This window comes from Schistocerca piceifrons, chromosome X (genome assembly GCF_021461385.2).
Source record: "Schistocerca piceifrons isolate TAMUIC-IGC-003096 chromosome X, iqSchPice1.1, whole genome shotgun sequence".
Taxonomy (NCBI): domain Eukaryota; kingdom Metazoa; phylum Arthropoda; class Insecta; order Orthoptera; family Acrididae; genus Schistocerca; species Schistocerca piceifrons.
This window is the reverse complement of record NC_060149.1, coordinates 448,760,486-448,783,725: the sequence shown is the minus strand read 5'-3', so window position 1 is coordinate 448,783,725 and position 23,240 is coordinate 448,760,486. Positions and strand designations below refer to the sequence as shown.

The 23,240-nt window shown below is 41.4% G+C and overlaps 1 protein-coding gene across 4 annotated transcripts in view; it reads right to left on the bottom strand.

The window, feature by feature from the left end:
* Positions 1–23,240, bottom strand: part of LOC124722906 (methionine aminopeptidase 1D, mitochondrial) — a 125,313-nt gene that overhangs the window by 51,941 nt on the left and 50,132 nt on the right. The window lies entirely within an intron of this gene.

Here is a 23,240-nt window from a genome sequence, read left to right as displayed (position 1 = left end):
TGCTGAACCACCAATTTAATAAGTCTTGGTTGCAAAATACTGACACATTATTTACAGAAGAATGGAAAAACTGGCAGAGGTTGACGTTGAGGAAGATCAGTTTGAGTCCTGGAGAAATGTATGAAGTACAAACACATGACGTAATACTGACTCCATGACCTATCTTAGGAGGTAGGTTGAATAAAGGTAAACCTCGAGTCTCGGTCCGGCACACAGTTTTAATCTGCCAGGAAGTTTCAACAATTAACATTTTTGGTTTACATGCTTTTGAGCTTTTTGGTTTTCAAATTCAGGACCAGGTATATCTAGTTTCAATTACAATCCCATTCATGGACTGTGTTCCACTCCTCACAAGGTGTTGTTGCTAAGTAACTATACCTATGAGACTCATTATCAGCCCACTATGCAGCACAGCCCAGAATGGTACAACTATTTTTCCCAATGGCATAGATTTCATGTGACTGAGGAAGTCATTTCTTTAGCTACGGACCATTCTGAATGCCAGGTGGCAGTTCCTCCCATGCTCTGGCCCTGAATACTGAAGCTCCTCCAAACTGCACATTGGGGTATGTGCAGAATGAAATAATAGCGAACAGCACGTGTAATGGCTTGAGGTTGTTGCCGTCACTGAATGTAATGTCTGGAACTGCCTTGCCTGGGTCCATGACTAGTCCACCCCAGTAAAGACAGTGTTTTAATCCTTGGCCATCCCCTGATCACCTCTGCCAAAGGGTGCATGCCGATTTCACCCCTGAACACTGAAGCTCCTCCAAACTGCACATCGAGGCATATGCAGAGTAAAGGCAGTAGCGCACATAATATGTATTGGTGTGGGTAGATGCCACCACTGAACACACTTTCCGGGACTGCCATGCCTGCGCCCACAACTAGTCTACCCAGCACTGCGTTTCAACCCTTGGCGATGGCTTGACCACCTCTGTCCGAGCGTGCATGTTGATTAACCAGTCCATTTCAGAGGGCAATGTGGTTGCTGGTTGGCGTGCCCTTTCTAACTTTCCATATGTCACACAGATAGCTACAACTACTACAGCAGCTACTATTTACACCCTATACATCCTTTTTGCAATAGAGAGGGCACCTTCCACCTTGGTTTCTGACAATTGCCCTCGATTCACATTTCAGGATTTTGTCGGAACAATGACACTAAGCACCTGATCACTGCATCTTTTTCATCTTGCATCTGATTCAAAGTTGAGTGGACGGTCAGAATGTTCAAGATTCAGATGTGCGAAATAATGACAGCCAGCTCTGGGAGAGCACTCACCGGGTTCTTAGCCACCTGCCTGGCCACATGCATATATGGATACAGCCTGGCAAAAATTTTAGGTGGGTGCAGACCTCACACACTGTTCAACCTGGTGTGTTCAACTCAATGCACACACCACCACTGCATACAATCATATAACTGCAGGGGCTCCCATGGCTGCACGCATGTACTTCTGGAAGCCCGGGTGGACCCAGGGTGCTGTTGTCAGCAATGGAGTGGGGTTACAGGGCAGATGTTTCTGGTTGTGGCTGGTCAGGAGCAGCTGGGCGAACATCAGAATCAGCTCTGGCTGCAACATGATACAACCACCAATCCACCAATTCCCCCCCCCCCCCCAACCCACAATTCCCCCCCCCCCCCCCCACATGCCAACTAGGCGTGACCGCAATCACTCCACGGGACGAGCCAGCCCACCACTTGCTGCTACCACCTCCTCTTCGTGTTACGAACTGACAGGAAGTCAACAATGTCTGGCAATAGGAGGCAATGGAGAATGGAGGTGGAACAACTTCCTTCACCCCAAGCCATTTCAAGATTTCATCTCCACCACCAGTGGCCAACTCACTTCACCTTGATGAGGTTGAGCATTTGCAGCCTGCAGTGTGCAAGAATGCCAAACCATTGGTACCATCTCTGCCACATCTAGCACCCATTCCCCTGCAGGCTGGCACAAGCTGGGTCTTGGATGCTATTAATCGGACAGGCCAGACCCAACTGATCAAATTGAGAACCTACCACAGGAACCTTTGGGGGAATTCCTGCATCTCTCTGCTTCCCCCATTCTGTAACAGAGCTGGCACAGGCCAGCCAGGGACCGATGGCCTTTGTAGTTAGGTCCCTTCAACCCCCACAAACCAACCAACCAACCAACAGGCCAGTCAATTTCAGACCTATGTGCCATTTAAGGGGAGTATTAATAGTGATTCAGATTCCTTGTCCAGTGTCGGCTACAGATTACAGCCGCACTTCGCACCTACGCAAGGTGCAGCAGCCTTGACAAGTCAGATAGTGCCGCCAGCTGATGAGTGTTGACAGCTGAATAATGAGGCCTGGCTCTTGCTAGCCAGTCTCTCACTAGTCTCTGAAGCCTTTAGTTACACACCACTGAATAGTAGAATTTTGACCTTGCCTTATTTACATGTGTGATTTGGACTCAACCACGGACTGTTGTACATGCTAAAGATCACTATTCTATGCTCTGGATATGCTTTGGTTATGTATTCACTTTGTAAATTACACTGTCATTTACCTCCTGAACTGTCTGTTTCATTCTACCAGTTTTCACATTATCACCATGTGACATATCACAAACTGTGTTCTATCTGTGCAGAGTAGGATAGAAAATGCTATAGCAAGGGAAGCATTTGTGAAAAAGAGGAAACTGTTAACACTGAATATAGATTTAAGTGTTAAGAACTCTTTTCTGAAGATTTTCGTTTGAAGTGTAGCCTCGTACCAAATGAAATATGGATGATAAGCAGTTCAGACAAGAAGAGAATAGAAGCTTTAAAATGTGGTACTATAGAAGAATGCTAAAGACTGTATGACTGGGTCACTAACTAATGCAGAGGCATTGAATCAAATTGGGAAGAAAAGAAATCTACTACCTGACTGAAAAAAATGGTTCGGTTGATACGTCACATTCTGAGCAATCAAGGAATTGTGAGTTTGGTATTTGAGGGAAGTGTAGGAAGTAAAGACTGTATAAGGAGACAAAGGAATGAATACAGTTACCAGGTTTAAATGGATGTTAAGTTGTAAGTAATTATTCAGAGAAAAAAATACTTGTATGTGATAGACCAGCATGGAGAAGAGTTGCATCAAACCAGTCTTCAGAATGAAGACCACCACAACCACATCACACCTTTTCGTGCAACAGTGATGGATGAGTGATGGATAGTTTAAGACATTTCTCCTTCTAGTTTTGTATTTATTAATGTTACTATAGTTTCTGAAATGTTACTGACTGTTGACAACAACCTCATAAGGGAGTGTATAAACTGAGGGTCATCAGTATGCTCAACTGCTCTGAAGAGATTCTAGTGTGGACACCATATATTATCATTATTACACACTTCTCTGCAAAAAACATTATCTTTTCAATGAAGAGTTGTCTCAAAATATGATTCCCCAAGACATTCATGAAAGAAAATAAGGAACACCTCACCCCATACACTCACTATGGGCCAGTAAAGAGCTGGCAGTCGACTGAGCATAACATAGGGAGACAGGTGTGTACATGAGAGAGAGAGAGAGAGAGAGAGAGAGAGAGAGAGAGAGAGAGAGAGAGAGAGAGATTGTTTCACCTACAATTGGAAAAAGGAAGTGCATTGCATACCTTTCGTTTGTGTGCCTATTGATGATGCACTGCTTTTGCCTTTCTTCTTAAATAATTAGTAAGTTGAGTTGCATATCTTAGATGTATTAGAGGATCTGTAACGTGTGGTTCCCAGTTCAGGTTCTTATCAACATAAAAACCTTAGAATTTAGAACACTTTCTCTCATTCATTAATTTTTCCATTATACATTACTTCTAATGGTGTTGTCATGCCACATGCTGCATAAAATTGCATGTATCATATATTTTACAAGTTCTTTTATTTAAATTTTCAAGTGTTGAAGTTTCTCAAATATTAAACATATAACATGTGAGCCTCAGTTGGCAACTGAGGCTGACATATTATATGTTTAATTATCACAGTTGCTGATGGGGATACACAATGTTAAAAATTCTTTCTCAAATATGCTTGACTATAATACTTGCATCAAGAGCAAAGAGAAATATTTCTGCTTCGTGGATATACTATGGCAGTACATTCATACCTGTCAAGAATAGCTCACCAAATATTGAGCCCTTTGATACACCTATAGTGTTTATTCCCAGTCTGTAGATGCTAATCTGATGTGTAAACTCCCTTGGTTTCTTAATATGACATTATGAATTTTTTAGTTAGATATATCTGATAACATAATATTTGAGTTTCTCTAAAAGAATACTTTAAACTGCATTTGTAAGATCACAGAAAATACCAGCTAGCAATAACTTAAGAGTTTAACATCCTGATAACCATGAGGTCATTAGATGCAAAGCAAAAATTCAGACTGAGGAAGAAATCCGGCTTTCCACTTTCAAAGGAAAGATTCAGGCATTCACTTCAAGTGATTTAGGGAAATCATCAAAAACTTAAATCTGGATGCCTGAACAGGGATCTGAACTGTCATCCTCCCAAATAAGAGTCCAGTGTCTTTCCACCTCACTCAGTATCTAAATTTTGTATACTATGTTTCAAGAACAATTCCTAAATGAGACTGACCAAGAATCTTACTTTGCGATTCGTGTGTTACTGTTCTCGCATACACAATCCAGGGGGCAAAAAAAAGCTTCTGCTTGAAGGCTGTACAGTCCAGAATCGGTATGCCAATCTGGCAAAATTGCCATAAGCATTGAGGCAATCATCCCTAAGTCGCACAAGCCTGAAGATACCACTTAGGTAAAACAATGTGTCCTGCTGCATGAAAAAGTCTGTAGCTGCCGACAAGGATTTTTGACCTGTCAAGGTCTTTTTCAAGGGTTTGAAGGTATGATAATCACATGGAGAGATAGCAGGACTATAGAGTGGGTGTTTCAGGTCTCCCTCCAACTTGAGTTGGCATAACTTCTCCCAAATCGATTGAGAGACTGTATCAAATTGCGATCAGCATGGTACTTGGCTGAACATTCCACAAAGGTGGTTTCTGACAGACACGATGCCCATACACATTCTTCATCCTTCGAAGGATGTCTACTGGTGTTTTGTCCTTCATCAGCCAAGGAAAGAATAACTGCATGTTGGTCCTGTTTGGACATATTTGGTAATAATGTTGTCATAATACACATTTATGCATTTACCTCACTCATTTCAGAAAGACATGAATGCAATATTAATCCCTTGCCTACATGTCGCTGCATATACATCCACGTTGGAGTCACGCTATGTTGCATATATGTTGCAGCAATACCCTCAAGCAGAAATTTTTTGATCGTCTTTTAGATTGCTTCACTTCCATCAAGGAGGAAGTAAGCAGTAAGACTTGTCTGTAGTTATTAACATCTACCTTACTATCTTTCTAGTAGAAGGCTGGAAATATGTCCTGTGGTGGTTACATATTTTATATGTGAATAATTACATTGTTTATATGTGAAGAGCAGTATTTTAATACTTTACTTGAAATGTTATCAAACCTTTGTGAGTTTTTGCTTTTGAAGGAGTTAATTACATTCTTAATTCCTTTAGCAGAACATCAAGGAGTATCACTTTGCTTTATGTATGTGGCACAGATTTGTTTCTTGCAGGTCTTTTATTGTTTGTACCTTGAACTGATCATGCCAATCTTCTGTGCTGCTTCCAGGAAGTGATTATTAGATATGTTGGCTACCTGCTTCAGTGATTCATGAGTGTGATGTCAGATAGTACTGTGAAAGCTGCACAGTATTTCAGGTGTTCACTGACCTGTTGCTGCAGAGGCTCACCAGTATATATGCTGGCTCACTATAAAAGTGCAGGTACCAAGGGGTGGGGCTATAATGTTGTCATAGAGGATGATGACATCCAGTGCCCCCAGCCAAAAAAATGGGGCATGGTCTCCACATGTGTCACAAGGGAGAAGAGCAATGGTAAATTGCAGCCCAGCACATGCGCAGGCAGTGTATTAGAGCCCACTTTAAGTGCCCAGACTCTGATTCCCAATCCATGTTGACTCAGATTCATTTGTGTGTGGCTGACAATGCCTTAATACCACCAATGCCGGCTCCTATGCCTTGCTAAGTTGAAATCCCATGTCTCTTTTAATCAGGTTGTTACTTTTATGTACTTCAAATGCTTCTTTAATGATGGAGTCCCTGTATGTGGAGGCAGATGGACAGATCTTTGTCTCTCCACACTTCATGCTATGTCCCATGTCACAACAATGTTCAGCAACACCAGACTTTTCTAGTTGACACAATCTAGTGTGATGTCTATGTACAGCCCATCTATCTCTAACAGTGCAACAGATCTGGCCAATGTATGATTTCCCACTCTGGCATGGGCTTTTATACACCCCTGGTCTCCTTAGACCGAGGCTGTCTTTAACAAAAACCAGCATTGTTTGCACTTGTGCTGGAGGGCGGAAGACAAATTTTATTTGATGTTTCTTGAACTGCGTGCCGATTTTAAAGGCCATGTAACCAACATAGGGTAGAAAAACCATCCTTCTTGAGCTCTCTGTTTCCTCTGGCTGTTCTTGAGGTGTAGTGCATGCACGCTGAAATGCATTTTGAATATGTTTATCAGAGTACCCATTTTGTACAAACACAGAGTGATGATGGCTAAGCTCTGCAGATAAGCTCCCTGGATCTGTGATAATTTTAGCCATATGAACAAGAGTTCATAATACACCACTGAGTTGAGATGGGTGATGGCAGCTCTTAACTCATTGATGTGTTCCTCTATGATTTGTCTACGATAACGTTATAGCCCCATCCCTTGGCACATGCACTTTTTTAGTGAGCCAGCGCATATATTGGTGAGCCACTGCAGCAGCACATCAGCATGCACCTGCAGATGATGCGCGGCTGCCTCACTAAAATACAGTGAAACCCTGCTTTTTACATATTTCAAGGGACATAAAAACATGGTGTAAAATGCAAGAAAACATAAAATGTAGGAAATAAAGTTTTAAGGTGTAAACTTTACGTATAGGATACCCCCTTGCATTTTTGCACTTTATGTATCATATATGTACATAACAGGCATCAAAAGACTTGTCAGGGACTTGTTTATTATTTGACAAAGGTTTATTATCTAATAAAAGAAGTAGAAACTTTTGTCTCAGTTTCATATGTCATAATCAATGTTTTTGAAAAGCCTGCAGCTACTGATCATTATTTAAATAAGGAAATACTGCATTAGTTATGTACTTTTTCAAGCTTAGCATGATGCATTTTGAGAATTTTTTCTTGTTGTCAAGTGCAAATATGCACATAAGTATTTTGTGTGGTGTTTGAATATGTGTTATTCTGCATGTCTTGCACTGTAGTCATCTTCTTGAAGTTATCAGGTACTGCACCTTCTCAGTTATGTGGAAAACCATACACAAACAAACTATTACTCACATTGATTGTTTGTGTATCATCACAAAAAATACATACATAAATACTGAACTTGACAATAAGAATAAATTTTCAAAACACATTTTGCTGAGCATGAAGCAAATATGTAACAGACACTGTGTTTAAGCTAAAAACATTTGGGCAATGCAAAGTGAATTACCATAGACTATCGATAATTATATTGGTCTATGGTGAATGACAGCGTCAACTAGCACTACAAGAGACCAAATGTCAAAACATGCAAAATATGGTTCAAGAAAGGTGTCACGATGATCACAACAATCACAAAACTGCATTTGCTCACTAGAGAGAGTTTGTAAACGGTTGTGATTGGTCATGATCTTTATTCGAATGTCCCATCAGCTACCACGTCAAATAGGGCTTGGCAGTGGTGGGAGATACAGCATGAATTGTTCCAACTTTTACACATTTATCGATTCACATCTGCTGAGTGTGCTGGTGTCAAGAAACTTAACCATGTAATATTTGTAAATACTACTGGATTGTCAACATCATGCCAGCATCATTTTTTTCTATATGAACTTTTTTTGTAATGCATAAAACGCGGTAAAATTATAAATATGTTGACGCAAAATCGGGTGCAACTTAACATTGTGGACATAGAAAATTTGATGGAAATGATAAAAAATGTTGTAAACAGTGGGAAAATGTTAATTCTGGGAACATAAAAGCAGGGTTACACTGTATTGTGCAGACTTTACAACATTATCTGATGCGATGCCTGTGGAATGCTGAAGCAGTTATCATGTCAGGAAATCCTCAAACAGCACATGTTGGCTACCTACTTCCTATTACTTAGTATTTGGCTGTTTTCTTTAACAACTGAGGTCTAAGATTTCTAAACCAATTTTTCAGGTTCTCTTTTATTATTACCCATATTTTATTATTTTAATTATTAATTTTAGACAGTGTACAGAGTTCTTTTGCTCTTTTATCATTTTCTTTGTGACAGCATAGTATTCATTGTAATATAAAATCATTTCTACTTCAATGTTTGTCCTAGCCATCGCATATAATTTTCTTTTCCTTGTACATGGTTTTTGATGTCTTAATGGTAGCATCTACACTGTCTTGGCACAACAGGTGTTACAAACTGATAGAAATGTATGTTATCTGAACGAAAGAAAGCAGAGTGAAACAATTTCATATCAGTCACATAACAATACGTCTCAGCAGATACAAATTTGTTACTTTTTGTAAATGATATCAGTATAGGAATAAATAGTAGTATTAGTCCCTTTACTGAAAAGGCAGCTATCAGAAACTGAGAATGTCAATAAATGGTCCAAGGTAAATGGATAATCATCAAATTTTGAGAATATTCAGTACATACAATTAAGCACCTCTTACAGAACTACATGAGCTATGACTGTAGTCTCCTCAGACTATGATATACAACAAGGAGAAACTGTGAAGTTTTTCAGGTTACAGATATAGCATAACCTTAATCGGAAAACCCACTGTTTGAATCAATGAAGCACCTTAGTACAGCTACATTTGCAGTGTGCATGAAATTAAAAAAAAAAAAAAAATGAACAACACTATTTTTTCTGCATTTTTCCTATCACCAATGAGATACAGAATCATTTTTCTGGGATAGGATGTTTAGAACAAACAAGTGCATTATAAGAATTACTTGTGGTGTTGGTTCTAAAAACTCCTGCAGAGTCCTCTTCACAATATATTTCTTCATTAATATCATTTGCCACTACCCATGTCCGTCTTTTCTTAAAAACAAATAATGAAATACATGAATATAACATCATGGCCTCCACGATGGCCTCAAGGAGTTTACATTAATACAGGAAGGAGTCACATACACACATATTCAACAAACTGCCAGAGCATATCAAACGTATTATAGATAAATTGGTTGAGTTCAAGACTGATGTAATAACTTTCTGTTGAGGAGCTCCTTCTGCTTCACTGGAGTGCATTTTAAAAATAAAAAAATTTAAACTAATGCTTCAGATTATTTTACAACTATGGCACTGTATTACAACAGCATTTCATAATGTTATGTCATTTCATTCTACTGCACCCAAGTAAAATTCACATTTGTGACTTCCTTCCACATCTCCAGCACCCCACTCTGCAAAATCCATGGCACATGACTACTGTAATGTAGTTTACTATAATGTAATGTTAAATTTAGAATTGTTATCTGTCACATTACACACATCACATTTTTGTACAGATATCTCAAAACTTTCTGTTGTCAGTTGATTAAACACTCTACTTGTTTTGTATAATGGCACTTCTTTGTGGTCAGGCAAGTTTTTAAGTATAGCCACTTGTTCATCATGGCCAGAGACACCATTCACAAATTGATACATATTTATATCACTCATAACACCCAAATATGTTTCTATTAGCCTACTGCTCCCATGTCCAATCCTCAGGTTGTAAGTGAAATGCAACAGGAGACCAGAAAGTTGGCCACACTGACGACTGTTTCACCCACACTTACATATATACTCTGCAAGCCACGGTACAGTGAATTCTATTTGAATATTGAATACTGAATTCTATTTGAATATTGAATGAAGAAAAATTGTGATCTATATGCCCATTTGTGTGCCCTAACCTCTTTTATCTTATTCTCTGTCTGATTCTCATGATCCCTACGTGAGATATATGATCATGGCAGCATAAGAGTCACACGATCTTCTTCAAATACAGCATCTCTAAATTAACCCAACCAAGGTTTGAGAATACTATGATATCTTTCTTCTAGGAACTCCCATTTAAGTTCTCTAAGAACTTGAGCTGTATCAATTTTTTATGGTCCTCCCAGTACATTTATGAATTCGTTCCCTATCTGGTTTCATCTCTACTTGATAAGGACTCTAAACACTGGAACAATACTCCAAAACAGTCTTATATGTGATCTCCTTTACAGATGTATTGCATCTTCCCAGAAAACTTCCCACAAATCTAAGTCTTCACTTCATCTTCCATAAAACTGAATTTATGTGGATGTCTCATTTCATATCACTTCTTAGCATCACCCTTAAATACTTATATGATGTGACCTGCTCAAGTTGTTCATGATTAATCTTGTAATTGAGTACTATTGGGTTCTTTCTCTTTGTTGTAGGAATTACTTGAATATTTGCCCACATTTAAAGAGAGCTGTCATTCATTACATGAAGAGAAATTTTTGGTCAACTCTTTCTGTATTTTCTTACTACTGTCCAACATTCCTATCTGATAAATTGTTAAAGTATACTGAGAACACTACTGATCCTGTTACACTTCCTTGGAACTTACCATATGTTACTTTTATTTCTACTGAACATTCACAACCTAGTTTAACATACTAGATTCTATTACTCACACATTAATGAAGCCCAGCATATACTCATGAAGATACTCCAAATGATTGTATCTTGGTTGGTGTTTGATAATATGCTACAGTGTCAAATGGCTTTCATAAATCTAGGAAGATATAATCTATCTGTCGATCTGCATTTATTGTCTCAAGATGATGTGAATGAATAAAGCAAGCTATGTTTCACAACAAGTCGTTTCTTTCCTGAATACATGCTGATTCTTTGAGAGAAGCTTTCGTTCCTCCATGAACATCATAATGTTTAAGCTTATAATAGGTTCTAGTTCTAGGATCCTGCAACAGACAGACATCAGCAATACTGGTCTGTAATTCTGTGCATTCTTTAGCATCTGTACAAGTGTGAAAATGCTACTTCACTACAATGTCAGCACAGATACTTCATGGGCCAGTGGTGGCTTGATGGTAGCTGGGGAACAGAAGCCTGTGAGAGGGAAATGAACTCACTGTATGATGTTGATCTACAGGAAGCAGAGAGTCCAAACCCATGCAGAGATGAGCACAGGAAGAACTGAGTGTGCAGCTGGTGGCGATGACTAATGGTACAACACACAATACAATACACTAAGCGAGATCCATGAAGGTCGACCTCTGAGTAAGCTCTGGCTTGCCCACCCTACTGCTGCCCACAGTGCCTCTACCAGTGGGTCTGTCCAGACTATGTGTCACATTCAGCCTTCATGGCAGGCTTCTGCACTATCCCACAGTGCTACCCATGCCAACTTGTCTGCTTCCATTGTGATTTCCACTAAAAAGGCTACATAGGACTGAAAATGAACAGGCTTGGGCTGCAACATTTATGGCACAGAACCAAAGAGCCACTGAAGACCCCAACAGCAGACCAATCACCTAAGGAGGCAATGCCGACACTGCTGGCTCTGCCAGAAGGGTGGAATGGCACAGAGGCTGTGGCAACATGAGATCCACTGGTGGCAGTGGAGGTGATGCCACCTCCATCACTGAGAGGGAGAAGGAGGCGGAGGAGGAGGGTGGATCAAAATCCATGGGTTCCACACTGGTAGGTGCAGGTGTGGGCTTCACTGGGGACTGCTGTTGCAGGCGATGTGAGGACAGTGAAGTGTGGGGAGGGAATGGCATTAGGGAATCATGGACCATCAAATCATGGCAGTGCTGTCCCAACAGGGTGTGGGCACAGCTGATTAGCATGGCGGGTCACCTGCTCCCAACCAACATCTGCCACAAACAACTGCCAACATTTGCAGGCCAACACTGAAGCCCTGGGAGGGAGATATGACAATCCACAGTGGTCCATAGCTTGCTACTCAGGGGCAGCAAATCCAGGAGGGCCCACAGCTGGCACCTGTGCAAATGTTCCACCAGACTGCACCCGCTAACCAATGTCACCTGCTATACCACGAGAAAGCTCGACAACACATTGTCATGGAAAGTGGCAGACACAGATTTCTTCATTTGGCTCTTAAGTGTATTCACAAAGCACTCCACCTTTGAGTTAGAAGGCAGGCAAAACACAGGGGCAGTCAGATGCTGGATACCACTGCAATCCCAAGCACAGTCCTCAAACTCCTATGACAAAAATTGCTGACCATAGTCACGTAACAGGGTCCTAGGGGATCTCTCAATGGCAAAAATGACTGAAAATGGGCAAACCATGGCAGTCAATGACATAGTGGACAGCTTGGCCACGTATGCAAAATTGGATACTGTATAAACTACTAACAGCCTTGCTCTGCTCAAAAAGGGGCCATCGAAATCAACATACGCACTCTCCCATAGGTGTTTTGGGACCAGCCAAGGAGACAACTGGTACAGCAGTGCAACCTGGTTCTGTACACACACACACACCCTTCAGGAATGCTAAGAATGCGCCAGATGCCAGTAGGCATGGCACTGTGCCAATGCCTTCATATGAGTCATATTCCCGTGAGATGAATGCAGCAACAGGAGCATGCAAGGATGCCATGCCAATGGAACAACCACATGGCAGTATTGCTTCTCCATAGTGAGCATGAGAACCCCCTGGACAATGTTGAAATGATCATGTAGGAGGAAAAACGTATGCCACACCTGATCTTCCCCTGAAGAAATGTGCTCCAGTCAGCCCAACTGGATTAATAAAATGATACGCCAGAAAAGCATGTAAGGAGCTGTGGTGGTCGCAACTGTGCATGCCATCAATGGTAAGTCTGAAAGGGTTTGCTGCAAGGCATCATCTAACATGAACACAAGAGCCTCTTGCCGATCGAACTCAGGACTGGGCCCCACTGGTAGCTGCGATAACATGTCAGCATTGGTATGCTAGGCAGATGAGTACGAATGAATGTTGTAACAACAGTTACTGAGAAAGAGGATCCACAGCTGCAACAGGTTGGCTGTCCTACTACCCGGCAGCTTGGAATGAGGGCCAAATAAGGAAACCAACAGCTTCTGGTTGGTGATGAGGAGGAACCTCACCCCACACAGGAAGATTTGGAACTTTCTAACCCTGAAAATAATAGCTAGTGCCTTCTTTTCCATATGTGAATAATTATGCTGCACAGCAGGAAGCACCTTTGATGCATAAATGATGGGCTGTTCGGTGCCATCCAGGTTCCAATAGGACAGGATGGCACCAATGCTATACTGGGACATGTCAACTTAGGCTAGGGTTAAGGGTTCACCCACTATAAAGGAAGCCAGGTAGGGAGCAAAGCACAAATGCTGCTTGAGAGACTGTAAAGCGCATTGACAATCCACATACCAGACAAAGTTAACACCCTTCTGGCAAAGCCAGTTAAATATCTGGCTAATATGCATGGTCTGGGGAATGAACTGAGCATAAAACAAAATATTACCAAAAAAGGACTAGAGCTCCTTCAGTTTCTTGGGTGCTGGTATGTTAACAATGGCCTGGATGTGTTCATCTGTGGGGACAAGACCATCTTTACTAAGCACATGACCAAAAAAATGCACTGTTGGGGGAAAATACTGTTATTCCACAGTTTGCAATAAAGGCAATTCTCTAGGAGGCATTGGAAAACTGACTGAAAACTTCACTAAACAACTCTGCCTGTAGTGGAATTGGATACCAACCTGCTACACATTGCATGCTGATGATCTGTTTAAAATAGCCGCAAAGGCACAAGACACCCTCAGGCTTCTGAGTCACCACCAAATGGGTGGTCCAATGACTCAACGAAATAGAATAAATGACACCATGATCCTGCCAACGATGCACCTCAGCCTTTATCTTGTCATGCATGGTGAAGGGAATGGGGTTGGGATGACAAAATTTGGGTACCATCAACAGTTTAACAGAAATGTACCGTGAAATTTTCTGCTCAGCCCAAGGTATTTTCAAACAGCGGGCTGTAGGACCACAGTAAGAAGTCCAAATCATGAAAAGATAGGGACTGAGACACTAAATGCACTTTCTCAATGATCAGGAAGCCAATAACAGAAAATGCATTGAGCCCAAGGATATTTTGTACCAACGGTGAATTGACCACTGACTACGTAAGCTGCTGTTCCAAATTCTTATAATGTGCAGAGATGGAGAATTTCCTTCACAAAGAAATGTGCTGTTTACTATAAGACACAACTTGACTGAGTGGCCACTGCAACTCTGGGTACCCCCAAGAACCTGTACGTATCTAACTCAATTAGGCTGACCATCACTCCTGTGTCTGCCTGAAATTCGACTGCCCACCCATTCACTACCAATGTCAGCAAAATATGGTGGGACGACATGTACAGGACATTGGAGGCAGCCCCAAATTCCAGTGAAAGTGCTGGGGCACCCAATGACTGACTCACAGCCTGTTAAGTATCACAAACATTTTCCAAATGACCTATCCACCAGCATACCCCACACATGGCCTTAACGTGTGGGCAGTCATTGCTGCTGGCTCGCTCAACAAGCAGAAAAGGAGAATGACACTGAGGACCCAAAAAATGTCACTTACAGGGATGGGGAATATGATGTAGGTGGTGACCTGGTGAAGATAGCTACTCAAACTGGTGGCACTAATGTGCATTTTGTGCAACTGTTTCAGCATCATGATTGGCCTCATCTTAATGCAGTTGTTAGGTGCATTAACATGGGGATGGAGAGGGCACTGATGGCAGAGGGCATAGGTCACATTTCAATGGTGCCAGTTAGGTCTCTCAGCAGATCAGGTTTCACTAGGCATGGCCCAGATATGGGAAGGGGAGGCTGACAAAGCTTATAGGTGACAGTGTAGTGGATGGTCGTGGTGGTGGTGGTGGTGGTGGTGGTGGTGCGATCACTCATGGAAATATTCCTGTAGTAGCTGGTATTAGAGGTGAACCTTTTTTAGACCTTTTTCAGATGACAGGTAAACCAGCTTAAAGGAAGTCCTTCTAACTAAGGGCTCACCTTCAGAGGATACCATGTTTGCAAGCAGAGAAGGAATTAGAACATTTCATCACACTATAAGAGGTATTAGAAATAAAGTTGGTGAACTGCTTACAGATGTTGACTCTGAAATTATTGGTATCTTGGCGCACCACTTAAATAATTTCACAATTCAGAGGCTTCCTTTACCAGGATACAGATTAGTTGGCTCTTTTTCAAGGAGTTCCTTGTGGGATGGGGAGTGGCTATGTACGTAAAAAACAGTATTCCATTTTAGTCCAAAGACCTAACATGGCACTGCACTGAACTGAACAGATACTTGAATGTTGTGCAGGGGCAGTTGAATTTAGTGAAATTAGACTTCTAATTGTTGTTGTTTATAGGTCCCCTAACTCTGACTTCAGAGTATTTCTGCACAAGCTAGAGAGGGCTCTCGATTCACTTTATAGGAAGTACCAGAAATTAGTTATATGTGGTGACTTCAATATAAATTTTGTGTATGATGGTGCAAGAAAAAAGATGTTGGTAGATCTCCTAAATTCAAATGATCTGATGCAGACTGTTGTTTTCCAACTAGGGTGCAGGGGAGCAGATACACGTACAGTACTTAATAATCATTATTGTGAATTGCTGGTGAATTAAATAAAAGTTTAGCTTCTACAGGGAATTATATAACTCTCTCGGCAAATGCCTTTCCGAGACTGATGTCTGAAATACTCCTCAGTGATACAGACAAGGGAGAGATTGAGTCAATAATTAAATCACTGAAGACTAAGGATTCTCATGGTTATGATGGAGTGCCTAGCAGAATATTAAAGTACTATGCTGCACATGTTAGCACTGTATTTAGCCATATTTGTAATCTTTCCTTTAGGAATGGTCAGCTTCCTGAATGATGAAGTACTCAATAGCAAAGCTACTTTATAAAAAGGGAGAAAAGGATAATGTAGACAATTTTAGACCTATTTCTATGTCACCAGAGTTTGCTAAAGTTATTGAAATGGCTGTGTATGTAAGGATAATTGATTATTTTATATCACAGAATTTGCTATCAAATGTACAGTTCAGCTTTAGAAGCCATTTAACAACTGAAAATGCTATATTTTCTCTCTATGAGGTCCTGGATAGGTTAAACAAAAGGTTTCAAATGCTAGGCATATTTTTTGATTTAACTAATACATTTGATTGTGTTGATCACAAAATATTGCTCCAGAAGTTGGACCACTACAGAATATGGGGAGCAGCTCACAATTGGTTCACCTCTTCCTTTAGCAACAAACAGCAAAAGGTCATTATTCACAATGTTGAGAATGGCTATGATGTAGGGTCTAAGTGGGGTACGGTCAAGTGGGGAGTGCCCCAGGGATCAGTGTTGGGGCCACTCCTGTTCCTTATTTATATAAACGATATGCCCTCTAGTATTATGGGTAATTCTAAAATATTTCTGTTTGCTGATGACACTAGCTTGGTAGTAAAGGAGATTGTGTGCAACATTGGCTCGATTTCAAATAGTGCATTTCATGACCTAAGTTCATCACTTGTAGAAAATAAACTAATGCTAAATCACAGTAAGACTCGGTTTTTACAGTTTCTAACACACAATTCTAAAAAACCTGACGTTTTAATTTCACAGAATGGGCATATGATTAGTGAAACTGAACAGTTCAAATTTCTAGATGTTCAGATAGATAGTAAATTATCGCGGAAAGCCCATGTTCAGGATCTTGTTCAAAGACTTATGCTGCTATTTTTGCTATTCGAATGGTATCTGAAGTGAGTGATCAATCAATACAAAAATTAATCTACTTTGCTGGTTTTCATTCGCTTATGTCATATGGTATTATATTCTGGGGTAGCTCTTCCCTTTCTAAAAGGATATTTTTTGCTCAGAAATGGGCGGTTCGGGCAATAAGTGGTGTAATTCCATGAACCTCTTGTTGACCCCTGTTCATGAGTGGGTATTTCAACATTGGCCTCTCAATATATTTATTCCTTACTGTCATTTCTTGTTAACAATATTAGCTTATTCCCAAGAATAAGCAGCTTTCAATCAGTTAATACTCAGCAGAAATCCAACCTATATTTGGATTGGACTTCCTTAACTCTTGTTCAGTATACTGCTGCATCCATTTTCAATAAGCTACCACAAGAATTCAAAAATCTTAGCAGTAATCGAAACTGAAGAGTTTCTTCATGGGTCATTCCTTCTATTCTGTCGAGGAGTCCCTTGAAAAAGTAAGCTGATTCCTGTTGTATTGTTGATTGGACTTACTTAAACTTATGGACTGATCTTTTTCGGGTTCATAAACATTGTATTTTATTTGTCACTTCTTTTCTGTTCTAATTTCATGTAATGACACGCTCCATGACCTTGGAGATTTGCCCCTCAATTTGGCCCTATGGAACTTGACATGTAAATAAATAATAAATAAAACATGTGCACACAATTGCATGGCCTGTGAATTATCAGAAAAAACATCCCTTGCCACTACAACAAGCTCAGAGGATTCTTTTGTTTGGGCAATGTCAGCTAATGAAGGGTCGATCTATGTTAAAACCCTAATCTGAACCTCATGCTCAGGAGTTTACCTAGCAATCACGTCCTGAATTGGCGAGAGTGCATACTTGGGGCTCTCGAAATGACAGTTGCATGAGAAGCACTAATAACTGGTGAGTCAGGCTGCATACGACTGCCCAAGACATTTGTGGTGCTGGTTAAACTGCAACCATGCCACCACCACATGGGTTTGATGTCTAAAATATGTTTAAGCAACCAACCAAGCTCATCAAAGTAAAGTTTCTCAGATTTAGTGGATGGTTTCCAATTTTGGAGACCTTCATATAAACCTGTGCTGCTGTGCAATAACAAGGCAGCCTTATCAAGTGGATTGACACTGCACCTTACCTGGCAGTGCAGCAAGAACTGGCACAGGTAATACCCACACCTTTCTGTCAACTCTTCAAAACTAGAAAATGGCATTGCGGATGGCAGAAGGTGGCTCAGAAAATGGAACAGTGGGTGCCTGGTCTCCCAACGATACAGCAGGTCTGCATTTTGGGATATCAGTGCCTGCATCTGCTCCCATTGCTGCTGCTGCTGCTCTTTCTGCAGGCACAACTGTCCCTGCTAGAATTGTAGAAATGTCAAGTCCATGATGGGCCAAGTGAATATGAGGAAATGGGGAAAGAAAATATAGGGGTGTTGCATGCATAAGAATATCTTTCGTCACCATGCTAGTATCCGCGCAGGTATGACATCACTGCTCCACTACACATCCAGCACGGATACTTCACAGGCCAATGGCTGTTCAATGATAACAAGGGAAAAGAAACCTGTGAGAACAAAATGAGTCTGAAGCCATGCAGACACACCTGCAACAGCCCATACACATGTCACATGTGCCCTCCGTAGAAAGTTTCTGCACTATTCTGCTGTGTTACTGACACCAGCTCATCTACCTCCACTGTGAGGTCTGCTGGTGGTGATACTAAACATCTAATATTCTACCCTTTTGTGAGCGAGATAGGAGTGTGAATTGGAGCCTCGTCATCTCAGAACATAACTTCCTGATTAACCAAAATCATCTGTACCATGGAGCACATGTGATCATCTAACCTGACAATATAATCCTTTGTTTTAATTTATTCCTCGAGAGTAATTGCAGGATCAATCTAATAGTGTGATAACGCATCACCATACAACCACCTCCCTCTACAACTGTAGGAAATAGTTTCTTTGGATATACTGGGTGATCAAAAAGTCAGTATAAATTTGAAAACTGAATAAATAATGGAATAATGTAGATAGAGAGGTACACATGCTTGGAATGACATGTGGTTTTATTAGAACAAAAAAAAAAAAAAAAAAAAAAAAAAAATACAAAAGTTCAAAATTTGACCGACAGATGGCGCTTCATCTGATCAGAATAGCAATAATTAGCATAACAAAGTAAGACAAAGCAAAGATGATGTTCTTAACAGGAAATGCTCAATATGTCCACCATCATTCCTCAACAATAGCTGTAGTCGAGGAATAATGCTGTGAACAGCACTGTAAAGCATACCCGGAGTTATGGTGAGACATTGGTGTCGGATATTGTCTTTCAGCATCCCTAGAGATGTTGGTCGATCACGATACACTTGCAACTTCAGGTAAACCCTAAGCCAATAATCGCACGGACTGAGGTCTGGTATTTTTCTTATTTGTCACTTCTTCTTCGGTGTGTTTTTGCTTTTGGAAGCTTTAATTGTCGAGTGCTAGTAATAGTGTTCCATAGATTTCGTGTTTGTTTTGAATACAGTCAGAGAGAGTCCCTTTAGTCAGACATACTGCCAATTGTGCTAGTGTTTGTTTTGAATACAGTCCAGAGACAGGTAGTGCTATTTTCATTGTTTTCTACAAGAAGTGTCTAGTAACCACAGTTTAGTCAACTATCAGCCACCTTTAGTGAATTAGCAGTTTAGTTAAAAGTTGATTAACTCTCTACAGTGAATTGATTTCTTAGGATGGATAGGATGTGTGACTGCTGTGTACGGACGCAGGAGGAGCTGGCCACTGTTCACGAACAGCTGAACATGTTGATGGCCGTGGTCAGCCGTCTTCAGGCTGCTGCCTCGGAGTGTAGCAGCAGTGGGGAGTCTGGTGCATTGCATGGTACACCCCAGGTGTTACATGCTTCACCCACTGTCCCTGCTGTCGAGACATCTTCGCGGGTACCGGGCACGGTTGGGTCATCCTCTCCCCAAGGGGACTGGCGGGTTCAGCGGCATTCGCGGCGCACGAGGCGGAGGGTCAATGTGGAGGCTGGCCATGCGGCATCACCCACTCTGCCTGTGAGTGGACATGTGGCTGCTCCTTCAGCAAGGTCCGAGCAGGTACATGGGGGTAGGGGCTTATTAGTGATTGGGAGCTCCAACGTTAGGCGGGTGATGGAGCCCCTTAGGGAAATAGCGGAAAGGTCAGGGGAAGAAGGCCAGTGTTCACTCTGTCTGCTTGCCGGGGGGTCTCATCCGAGATGTGGAGGAGGCCCTGCCAGCGGCGATAGAGAGCACTGGGCGCACCTGACTACAAATTGTTGCTCATGTCGGCACCAATGACTCCTGCCGTCTGGGTTCAGAGGTCATCCTCAGTTTGTACAGGCGGTTGGCGGAGTTGGTGAAGGCAGAAAGCTTCGCTCACGGGGTAGAATCTGAGCTAACTATTTGTAGTATCGTGGAGTGCGTGTGGAGTGCACATGCGGGTTTTTTAGGTTAGAGAATTCCCTCCCTAGGCCCGACAAGACGCCCCCGGAGACGCAGTAAGGTAGGAGTAGGAAAAATGCAACAGGGAATAACAATATTAATGTGCTAATAGTAAACTGTAGGAGCATCTATAGAAAGGTCCCAGAACTGCTCTCATTAATAAACGGCCACAATGCCCACATAGTACTAGGGACAGAAAGTTGGCTGAAACCAGATGTAAACAGTAATGAAATACTAAACTCAGATTGGAATGTATACCACAGAGAGAGGCTGGACAATGAAGGGGGAGGCATCTTTATAGCGATAAGAAGTGCAATAGTATCGAAGGAAATTGACGGAAATCCGAATTGTGAAATAATTTGGGTGAAGGTCATGGTTAAAGCAGGCTCAGACATGGTAATTGGATGTCTCTATAGGCCACCTGGCTCAGCAGCTGTTGTGGCTGAGCACCTGAAGGATAATTTGGAAAATATTTTGCATAGGTTTCCCCACCATATTATAGTCCTGGGTGGAGATTTTAATTTGCCAGATATAGACTGGGAGACTCAAATGTTCATACCGGGTGGCAGGGACAAAGAATCCAGCGAAACTTTTTTAAGTGCTTTATCTGAAATCTACCTTGAGCAGTTAAACAGAGAACTGACTCGTGGCGATAACATATTAGACCTTCTGGTGACAAACAGACCTGAACTATTTGAAGCAGTTAAGGTAGAACAGGGAATCAGCGATCATAAAGCAGTTACTGCATCGATGATTTCAGCCATAAATAGAAATATTAAAAAAGGTAGGAAGATTTTTCTGTTTAGCAGAAGTGACAAAAAACAGATTTCAGAGTACTTGACAGCTCAACACAAAAGTTTTTTGTCAAGTACAGATAGTGTTGAGGATCAGTGGACAAAGTTCAAAATCATCGTACAGTATGCATTAGATGAGTATGTGCCAAGCAAGATCATAAGAGATGGAAAAGAGCCACCGTGGTACAACAGCCGAGTTAGAAAACTGATGCGGAAGCAAAGGGAACTTCACAGCAAACATAAACATAGCCAAAGCCTTGCAGACAAACAAAAATTATATGAAGCGAAGTGAAGTGTGAGGAGGGCTATGCGAAAGGCGTTCAACGAATTCGAAAGTAAAGTTCTATGTACTGACTTGGCAGAAAATTCTAAGAAATATTGGTCTTATGTCAAAGCGGTAGGTGGATCAAAACAAAATGTCCAGACACTCTGTGACCAAAATGGTACTGAAACAAAGGATGACAAACTAAAGGCCGAAATACTAAATGTCTTTTTCCAAAGCTGTTTCACAGAGGAAGACTGCACTGTAGTTCCTTCTCTAGATTGTCGCACAGATGACAAAATGGTAGATATCGAAATAAATGACAGAGGGATAGAGAAACAATTAAAATAATTCAAAAGAGGAAAGCCCACTGGACCTGATGGGATACAAGTTCGATTTTACACAGAGTACGGAAAGGAACTTGCCCCCCTTCTTGCAGCGGTGTACCGTAGGTCTCTAGAAGAGCGTAGCATTCCAAAGGATTGGAAAAGGGCACAGGTCATCCCCGTTTTCAAGAAGGGACGTCGAACAGATGTGCAGAACTATAGACCTATATCTCTAACGTCGATCAGTTGTAGAATTTTGGAACACGTATTATGTTCGAGTATAATGACTTTTCTGGAGACTAGAAATCTACTCTGTAGGAATCAGCATTGGGTTTCGAAAAAGACGATTGTGTGAAACCCTGCTCGCGCTATTCGTCCATGAGATTCAGAGGGCCATAGACACGGGTTCCCAGGTAGATGCCATGTTTCTTTACCTCAGCAAGGCGTTCGATACAGTTCCCCACAGTCGTTTAATGAACAAAGTAAGAGTATATCGACTATGAGACCAGTTGTGTCATTGAATTGAAGAGTTCCTAGATAACAGAACGCAGCATGTCTTTCTCAATGGAAGGAAGTCTTCCGAAGTAAGAGTGATTTCAGGTGTGCCGCTTGGGAGTGTCGTAGAACCGTTGCTATTCACAATATACATAAATGACCTTGTGGATGACATCGGAAGTTCACTGAGGCTTTTTGCGGATGATGCTGTGGTATATCGAGAGGTTGTAACAATGGAAAATTGTACTGAAATGCAGTAGGATCTGCAGCGAACTGATGCATGGTGCAGGGAATGGCAATTGAATCTCAATGTAGACAAGTGTAATGTGCTGTGAATGCATAGAAAGAAAGATCCCTTATCATTTAGCTACAATATAGCAGGTCAGCATCTGAAATCAGTTAATTCCATAAATTATCTGGGAGTACGCACCAGGAGTGATTTAAAATGGAATGATCATATAAAGTTGATCGTCGGTAAAGCAGATGCCAGACTGAGATTCATTGGAAGAATCCTAAGGAAATGCAATCCGAAAACAAAGGAAGTAGGTTACAGTACGCTTGTTCACCCACTGCTTGAATACTGCTCAGCAGTGTGGGATCCATACCAGATAGGGTTGATAGAAGAGATAGAGAGGATCCAATGGAAAGCAGCGCGCTTTGTTACAGGATCATTTAGTAATCGCAAAAGCATTACGGAGATGATAGATAAACTCCAGTGGAAGACTCTGCAGGAGAGACGCTCAGTAGCTCGGTACGGGCTTTTGGTGAAGTTTCGAGAACATACCTTCACCGAGGAGTCAAACAGTATATTGCTCCCTCCTACGTATATCTCGTGAAGAGACCATGAGGATAAAATCAGAGAGATTAGAGCCCACACAGAGGCATATCAACAATCCTCCTTTCCACGAACAATACAAGACTGGAATAGAAGGGAGAACCAATAGAGGTACTCAAGGTACCCTCCGCCACACATCGTCAGGTGGCTTGCGGAGTAT